Below are 7,860 nucleotides of genomic sequence, written 5' to 3'. Positions count from 1 at the left end.
AAATAAAAAGAAACAGACTAAAAAAGACTAAACATAAAAGACTAAACATAGGTGCTGGCATCCTCCGAACTGGGGAGCAGAGTGGAGCGCAGGTGCACCACTGAGCTACTGGAATGTCTTTCAATGCATTTTTTGAAGACTGCAAAATTACCTGAATGGATCTCAATCCTCCCTTGAATATTGAAGCAGGAACGAGAGAGAAGCTAGTGGAAGAACGCACTAATGGGTGTAGAGGGTCAGAGAGACTGTAACACGCTCAGATACACTGGCACACACAATTTAAACAAATCTTTAAACAAATTTAAACCAAACCAAGTTTTTTTTTTTTTTTAAATGATGGAATTGAACACTGTTGTTACAGTGGAATTGTGAGGTCAGAGGCAGAGCAAATGTGTTCCACTAACCTTCCTGGCCCTTTAAGTGCACTACTGCAGATAGACTGAAAACAAATTTCACCTAAATAAAATCACACTGTAACACTGAAAACATAAACACAGACAAGCACTGAATGAGTGGTAAAGGGCATTAAAGCCTAAGTATTACATGGAGATCACCGCTCACATTTTCAATTCTTTCCTTTGACAAAACAACTCACATCAACAGCCAAGGCACTGCACTGCCTTTCTAAAAGGAGATGGCAGATGGCACTATCAATTAGCTTCACTCAAAAATGGGAGAAAACAAGGAATGCGGCATGTTATGCGCTCGTGCACATAGTTCGGTCACACGTCTCTGCTATGGTCTTCCAACGTACACTGCCCTTGATATGAGGCAATATGGCAACCTACTGTAAGCTCAACCTTGGGTCACGATATCATGCAGAGCCTTCATAATACCCTATGCTTCTGTGCATGTGCTAGTCAGATTCAAGCTCAAATATCGTCTCTCTCAGCTAGCACAGCCTGACCTCATCTGTCTACAAAACTTCCAAGAGGTCTCCGGTACACTAGACAAATGTTGCTGTTTTGTATTCACAGAGAACATTTATCCAAGTATGTGTACAGATCAAAAAGTTGGGATGCGGCTGGGAGACAGGAATCCATCTGCCTCTGAGATTGATGTGTGAGTTGGGGAGGGGAGTGCAGTGGCTAGAACACTAAACTTGGCGAGGTTTTACCACAGGCACACAGAGGAGCATGCAGCATACAGTGGGAGGTGCTGCGCTGCGGCGGTGGACATTAGCTGCTGGTGGGCAGGATGAGAGAGCAAACTGGGGGTGGAGGAGGGTGGGGGGAGCCAGGCAGAGACTGTGGGGGCAGGATGCGTGCAGACGCATGTCACATGCTGCAGGAATCTGGACCATGTTGCTGACAAGTTCATTGAATGTTTTGAAGCCAACTACAGCACATGCATGTCTGTGTTGTATCTGGGCTTGGTGGATTAGGGTCAAGGAAGACTTATTTTTAGCTGAAGATGTCTATCAATAGCAACACACTTAACTGCAGATAACCATATTTACTGCTAAACTTTGGCTGACATCTCAAGTGAGGCGCACTTCATACAGAATGAATACAAGAGTTAATTTACTGTCTTGTGCAGTTCAATATAACAAGCTCATGGTTCATTGCAGGTGGAGCCACCGTCCTTGTTGATTGAAAACCTTAAGAAGCAGAAGCAACAGTCCTATTCCAAGCTAGAGAAAAAAGGCACAGGACTCTCACACAGCAGACTCTGAAATGGAGGATCTCTCACATTAAGGTATGGCTATGCAGCCTTGAATTTTTATCTCCAGACATTCTTGTGTGGTTCCTAGATTTTTCCCACATTCCAGTCCTTTTCTCAAGTACACTTTAAATAGAAAATAAAGTAATGAATTGAAGGGAATAGCCGGTGCCATCTTTATTCTGAGCTCAATGTTGCATACAGACGAGGTATTGACCACAGAATGTCTAACAGTCTCAGGTGGGTTCAATATTTATACATTTTCATCAAGTTACAAAACCATTTTTTTTTTAAATTGTATCTTTAGGTGGTATCCTGGCCTCAATCCTGGACTTGCCACAGAGGCCATATTTGGTCATTCTCACTTCCTGCTTACTTCTGAAGCCTAATTTGGTCTTTTACAATTCCTGCCATCATATTATTACATTAATAATTTCATTTTATTACCTCACTTGAGTACACCTCTAGCTGGATATTGAACCACTTGGTTGTAATCCTAAATGAATCATGAATGATACAATCAAAGGATCACTGCTTGAAGCCAAGCAAAAAAGTTAGATTTTTCACATTCACAGACATGAAGAACCAGCAGGACGAATCAAGACTCATGTGAACTGTGTGGGAAAGTAGACTTTTCACATACTGTAGAACAAAACCGCTTTGATGAAGTTGTAAGCAAAGTGCTATTAAGAACATAAGCCTGTGTAAATCCTGATAAGCAATTGTAGTTCAGAAGTGTTTGAATATGTGTATTGTTTGTTTGTATTTTCACAGGCCAAAAACAAGTACTGATTAGCAAGATTTACTACCTCCCAGTACACCATTTCTTTTTACTGCCTGAGTAGATGTTGATGGAAGTCAAAAGGGCAACAGAAGCAACAGCCATCTGGTGGTTGCTTCCAGACTACCAGATCAGCTTGATATTCTCTATTGCCTCTCTCTGGCAGAATACCCACCAGGTCATTCCACATTTGCATAGTTTTGGTGATGCTCTTTGCTTTGGCTTCAGTGTCACTTTGGTGGGCTTCTTTGGGTGGGATGATTCCCCCGCTGAGAGTGTGCGGGCTGTTGTGGAGAGAGGATGTGTCTCCAGAGTCACATCCAGACCCACATATGGCCAGCGCAACCAGAAAAGCACAGGTGAGGAAGGCAAGGCTTCTGAGAGCTACCAGCCAAGCAGGTGTGGACAGAAAAGAGGTGCTCTGTAGCAAAGAGAAAGGAAGCTGATTGCTTGGTATGTAAAAGGACAGAAACCTGGAAGCTGGTGTGGATAGTATGAAACCCACCAAAAATGAAAACAACAGCTTCATTTGGAAAGAAAACAAAACAAAAAAAACAAAAAAACCCCCACAAAATGCAACAAGAGAGAACAGGTCTTTGCTTATCTTAGATAAATCAATGTTTGAAATAATCAATGCTTTAAAAAGCATGGTAGCCAGGAACAAAAAAGTAACCAAAAGTATTCAAGTATCCATTTTTTTATATCAATTTTTATCTCTGACAAAGAAGATGTGGAGGGGAACCTGGGAGCCTGTTGGACAGGGTAATGAACTGGATTGCAGGCTCAAACACTGTATGCACTTATATGCACTTGAAGGACAGTGTTCACTACCAGTTCCGTGTACGCCTTTTTTTCTATCGTCACTTTGTATCAACTGGGAAGGAGCAACTGTCATTCACACCCAACAGGAATGCAGCTAGATGTGATCTTCAGAATTCTTGGCTATAGAATCGCCAAAAACTATCTTAAGCACTTTAGCACCATTCTAAGACAACCATTGACAATAATACTCACCTTAATGAATTCTTTGTCTGCATCTTGGCTGCATCTGAGCTGGTGGTTGAAAAGCAGGGCCCGCAGCTGTCGGTTCTGGTGCTGGATGTCATACTGCTTAGCTGTCTGACAGGCCCGCACAACTCGTAGGTCTGTTCAAGGTGGCACTTGTACACCTCAATTTCCATCGTAATTGTCCTGTACAACCATTAAAAATTTGACAGAAGTTAAAAAACAGCAGAACGGTTTGTTACAACTGGAAAAAAATAAATAAGAAAATATTGTTTGTTGTTGTACATGAAAGTCAGAGAGCCATGAGGATAAGCCCTCTTGTCCAAAGTTCTGATCAGCAGTTATGACCTCCTAACACTGCAATCAAAATGCACGGGCAAAAGATGCATTACTGAAAAAACACTCTGCACATCTGGATTTCATGTCACCACAGTCAAAGTTGAAGGCTTTGTTCGGTGAAAAGAAAACAAATGTATCAAAGTTGATGTTATACTCAGTAAGAACTCAGTACAGTAAGAAACTGCAAAATACTCAGAAAACTCTGTGCATGAGTCAGTGGCTCAATAGTCCAACTAAAATCAGCCAGGACCACAGTTTAGTTGGGTTAAACATGAGTCAACTAAATCCTTAGTCAGAGAATGATATTCTGTCTTTGCTGCTTACATGATCAGCTTCTTTCAAATAGCCATGTAAACTTAGTTATTTAGGAATAATATCAAACTACATGTGGGCCATCAGATCCTGTTTGCCCTTGAAGACCCACTCACAATCTTTGCCCAAGTCCAGCACTGGACATGCATTACCTTGCACAGTTTCACAGCTCTGGCACTGCAATCAACAATGCATACGTCTTAACTAAGAAGGCAACAGTTCAAATGGAAAACCTACTTCCTCTCTGGGAGTGAAGGAAGCCAGCTGCTTGATCTTCAGTGTCTGGTTGAGTCTTGGATGCATCAAGCACAGGGACACCAGCTGATACCCCATGGTTGAGGTGCTCCATATATTGTGCAAGGATCGGTTCGTTATAATCACCATTCTGCATTTTTTAACAGCAGCAACAGCATAAAATGGTTCAGGTAAGGGTGCATCATTGGAAGACTTTCACTAAAATATGTCCTCACCATGTCTCAAATACAGCAATACCTCTTAGAAGCCATTGTACTGCAAACAGAATGGACAGTCTCAGCAGTTTCTGTTCTCATATGGAACCTCAGTGTTTTGATTACAGAACCAGCAATTCACAATGACATGAACTGGTTTCTTCCCATTGAATAGGGAGTTTATATATATAAATGAATTTGATCAAACTATAGCAATGATTGTGAGCAAGGAGCTTTCATTTTACAGCCTAAAAATGAAAGTGGCAAATAAATGTATGTTACAAATAAACCAAACTTGAAACGTTATATGAATAGCTTCATGTTGAATATACACAGTTAATCAGTCATTACAAACTACATTCTATTAATACAGAATGTTTATGAAAGTTAATTTAATCTAATTAACAATAAATGAACAGTCGAATATTGTAGTTCAAACAGTCCGATAGCTGTAGTAATGGCTTAACTCATTTTGCTTATTTAGAGAGAACGATACATTTGAAAACCCACAGGTTTGTGAATTTGGGTCTCTAAATCATACAAAAGTAGGTTTTCTATTGCTGAACAGTTAGCTAGCTAACAAACTACCAGCACCTAAACGATCAAAGTTGAAAGCTGAACAATGAAATGGTTCCACAAGGAATGGTTTATAGCCCCGAGTTTGACACTCGCTGACCTCAACTGTTAGCTAGCTAACTAGCGTATCGCTGTGATAAAGCGATACAATCTTTAGCAATGAGGACATGAATAAAGTATCCTTTACAATTTTCACAATATTGTGAAATTTAATTTGCTGGCATTGGAGGTTATTAAATATTCACAATATCAATAATAATTCCTTGGCTCACAGAATCAGACATTACATTTTTGCTGTTATGGCAGCTGTTATAAAGATCATATTTATACAGAACCCTGTTCAGTTAGTGCTAGTATTGAGGAACCATTGCATAACTAACAGCGGTACAGAGGCAGAAACATCATGTGGTCAGATGAATAACTGGATGTGTGTGAGACAGTCTGTGAGAGGTTTGCATTTGTGTGTTGCATGACTATGAGTGGGAAAACCATATAAAGGTAAAAACATTACCTCTGCAACAAGGATCTCTTCTATTTGAAGGAAAGGTTTAAGTTAGACACAGTCTCAACAGAGTAAGTTAAATCTGTCTGTGTTAAGACCAGTTGACATATCAGTGGTTTATCACTGATTATGTCTGCCACTGAGATACCACAAATTAAGCTTTCCAGATTCCAAGACATACAGTTGTGCAGTGTGAGCCATACATCAATTTGAAAACTTCAAAAGTCACGTAATGTGTGCATGGCATAAGCGTATTAGCAGGTCCCGAAAACATTTGCTATCAGAAAGGATTTCATCATAGAAAAAAACTACAAATTCTAGACTTGAGAATGTGAGCATCAATCCCACTAACACTCACATACTAAAAGAGCACTCTACCACTTGACCTAGTTCTCCTAGAGTGGGACTTGTTTGCAGATCGGACAAAAGCTGAAGACACAGTGGAATGGCAATTCTCTAGGAGATCATACCAAATCCTGCATCCACCCTAAATATTTCATCTAGCTGTGAAGTCAAAAAAGCTTATTCCTGAAATGACAGGAATAGTTCTTGCAGATTCTGATATGCTATGCAAACACTATAAAATGTGAGCTATGTTAGATCTGGCAGCCATTGGCTCTAACTGTCTCTTTTTATTGAGTTAAGCAATGCTTACAGAATAACTTTCTATGGCTTCAAATACTTCCAAGAATTAAACCTTGCAGAGCTCTGTAGCTAGACACATTGTCTCTGTAGGTTTGACATGTTCATTTGACAAACTAGCTAAAATAGCATCTTTTGGTTTGAATAAATTGCCCCTTAGACCCAGACAAAAAATTGCTCAAAATCTTTCTGCTTATTCATGCAGCAATGACACAGATTTCCAAAGAAAGAGGACGTATGGTTAAAGCTAGAAAAAAATGCCTACTCTGTGCTCAGGCAGAAAATCTGATATTTTAAATATGTCCCTAAAAGGTTTATATTCCTTGGCTCACAGAATCAGACATTACATTTTTGTTGTTATGGCAGATTTCATGGTGTAATAGACAGCACTATGTAACTCACAGCAATAAAGCTCAGTGGACTTTGCAATTGATGATTTCGTCACTGTGTACAACTGCACTGAATTGCTCTTTAACAAAAGCTTCTCCACATTTGCTTTTGAAGTTTAATTCAAAAGTTGGCTGCAGAATAACCATTTGTCAGAGGGAACAATAAGTGTCAACTTTCACCTATGCTCGGTCGAAAAAGTGGCCGTAATCTTGTTGACACCAATTCTACAATTTCATGGAAAGGTTCCCTTCAGTGCTGCACCAAAAACTGCGAAATGAACGGAGAAAGGCCGATTAGCTCAGTTGGTCAGAGCGTGGTGCTAATAACGCCAAGGTCATGGGTTCGATCCCCATATGGGCCATGTGGGTTTTGTTTGATGAATGACCCCTTGTCAACAAACCACCTGTTTGAACTTGTGTTGCTTATAACATTGCTTGTAAATCACAATCTGCTAAGACATGTTCCAAGTACATGAGAGTGTGTTCTTGATTACAAAACTTTACCCATGGATTTGTGCTTGTTTACAAATCTTGGACAATGCAGAGAAAAGTATGAAATCAGAGGGACTCTGGCATTAGTGTAAGGCTCTCGATCGCTGTGTGAATAGGTCAAAGAAGCAATTCCAGAGGCATGCAGACAACCTGCATCCTCCCCATCAAATTATAGCCAGTTAGGTGTCTGGCAGTGCCAGGGAGTTCAAATCCTTTAGTCTGAAATGTGTTGGGATATGATTATGCCTGCCACTGAGGTCTGACAGCTCCACAGTTGCCTTGTGAAAAGAATACAGTATAGACCGGCACCCACATACATTACTGTACACATCAGAGATCAGCGCAGGAATATCAGTTTGTAAACCCGCCAAATCTGCCCCCACAGGCTCCCTGAGTTCTACTAATCGCTCCAACACCTTGTTTCAACCTCAGTTTCTTTTTTTTTGAAGCGCATGAGGCAGCTTCAGCTATTTCCACAGGCAATCATATTAGATGTGCCATCAGTAACCAGACATGTGACTTTATTTTATTCCCCATTCTTCCATAAGAGAGGATTTCACACAGGCCAAATTTTCAGCCGTATGCGCCTGCAGGAATTTCACAACACCAAGTAGTGTAGACTTCAGAAATGTGTTGTCATCTATAAAATGGCAGGTCACAGCCAAGAAGGCATCCACATTAAGAGATGTCCACATGTCTGCTGACAAACTC

At 40.5% G+C, this 7,860-nt stretch overlaps 1 non-coding gene across 1 annotated transcript; it reads left to right on the top strand.

The window, feature by feature from the left end:
* The first annotated feature begins 6,945 nt into the window (after window positions 1-6,945).
* Window positions 6,946-7,019, top strand: trnai-aau (transfer RNA isoleucine (anticodon AAU)). Its single transcript has one exon. It is a non-coding gene; the product is annotated as a tRNA-Ile (tRNA).
* The last annotated feature ends 841 nt before the right edge of the window (window positions 7,020-7,860 follow it).

This window comes from Electrophorus electricus, unplaced genomic scaffold (genome assembly GCF_041902795.1).
Source record: "Electrophorus electricus isolate QZ-2024a unplaced genomic scaffold, ASM4190279v1 Scaffold48, whole genome shotgun sequence".
In the NCBI taxonomy this organism is placed as follows: domain Eukaryota; kingdom Metazoa; phylum Chordata; class Actinopteri; order Gymnotiformes; family Gymnotidae; genus Electrophorus; species Electrophorus electricus.
This window is presented reverse-complemented; position numbering and strand designations above follow the sequence as displayed.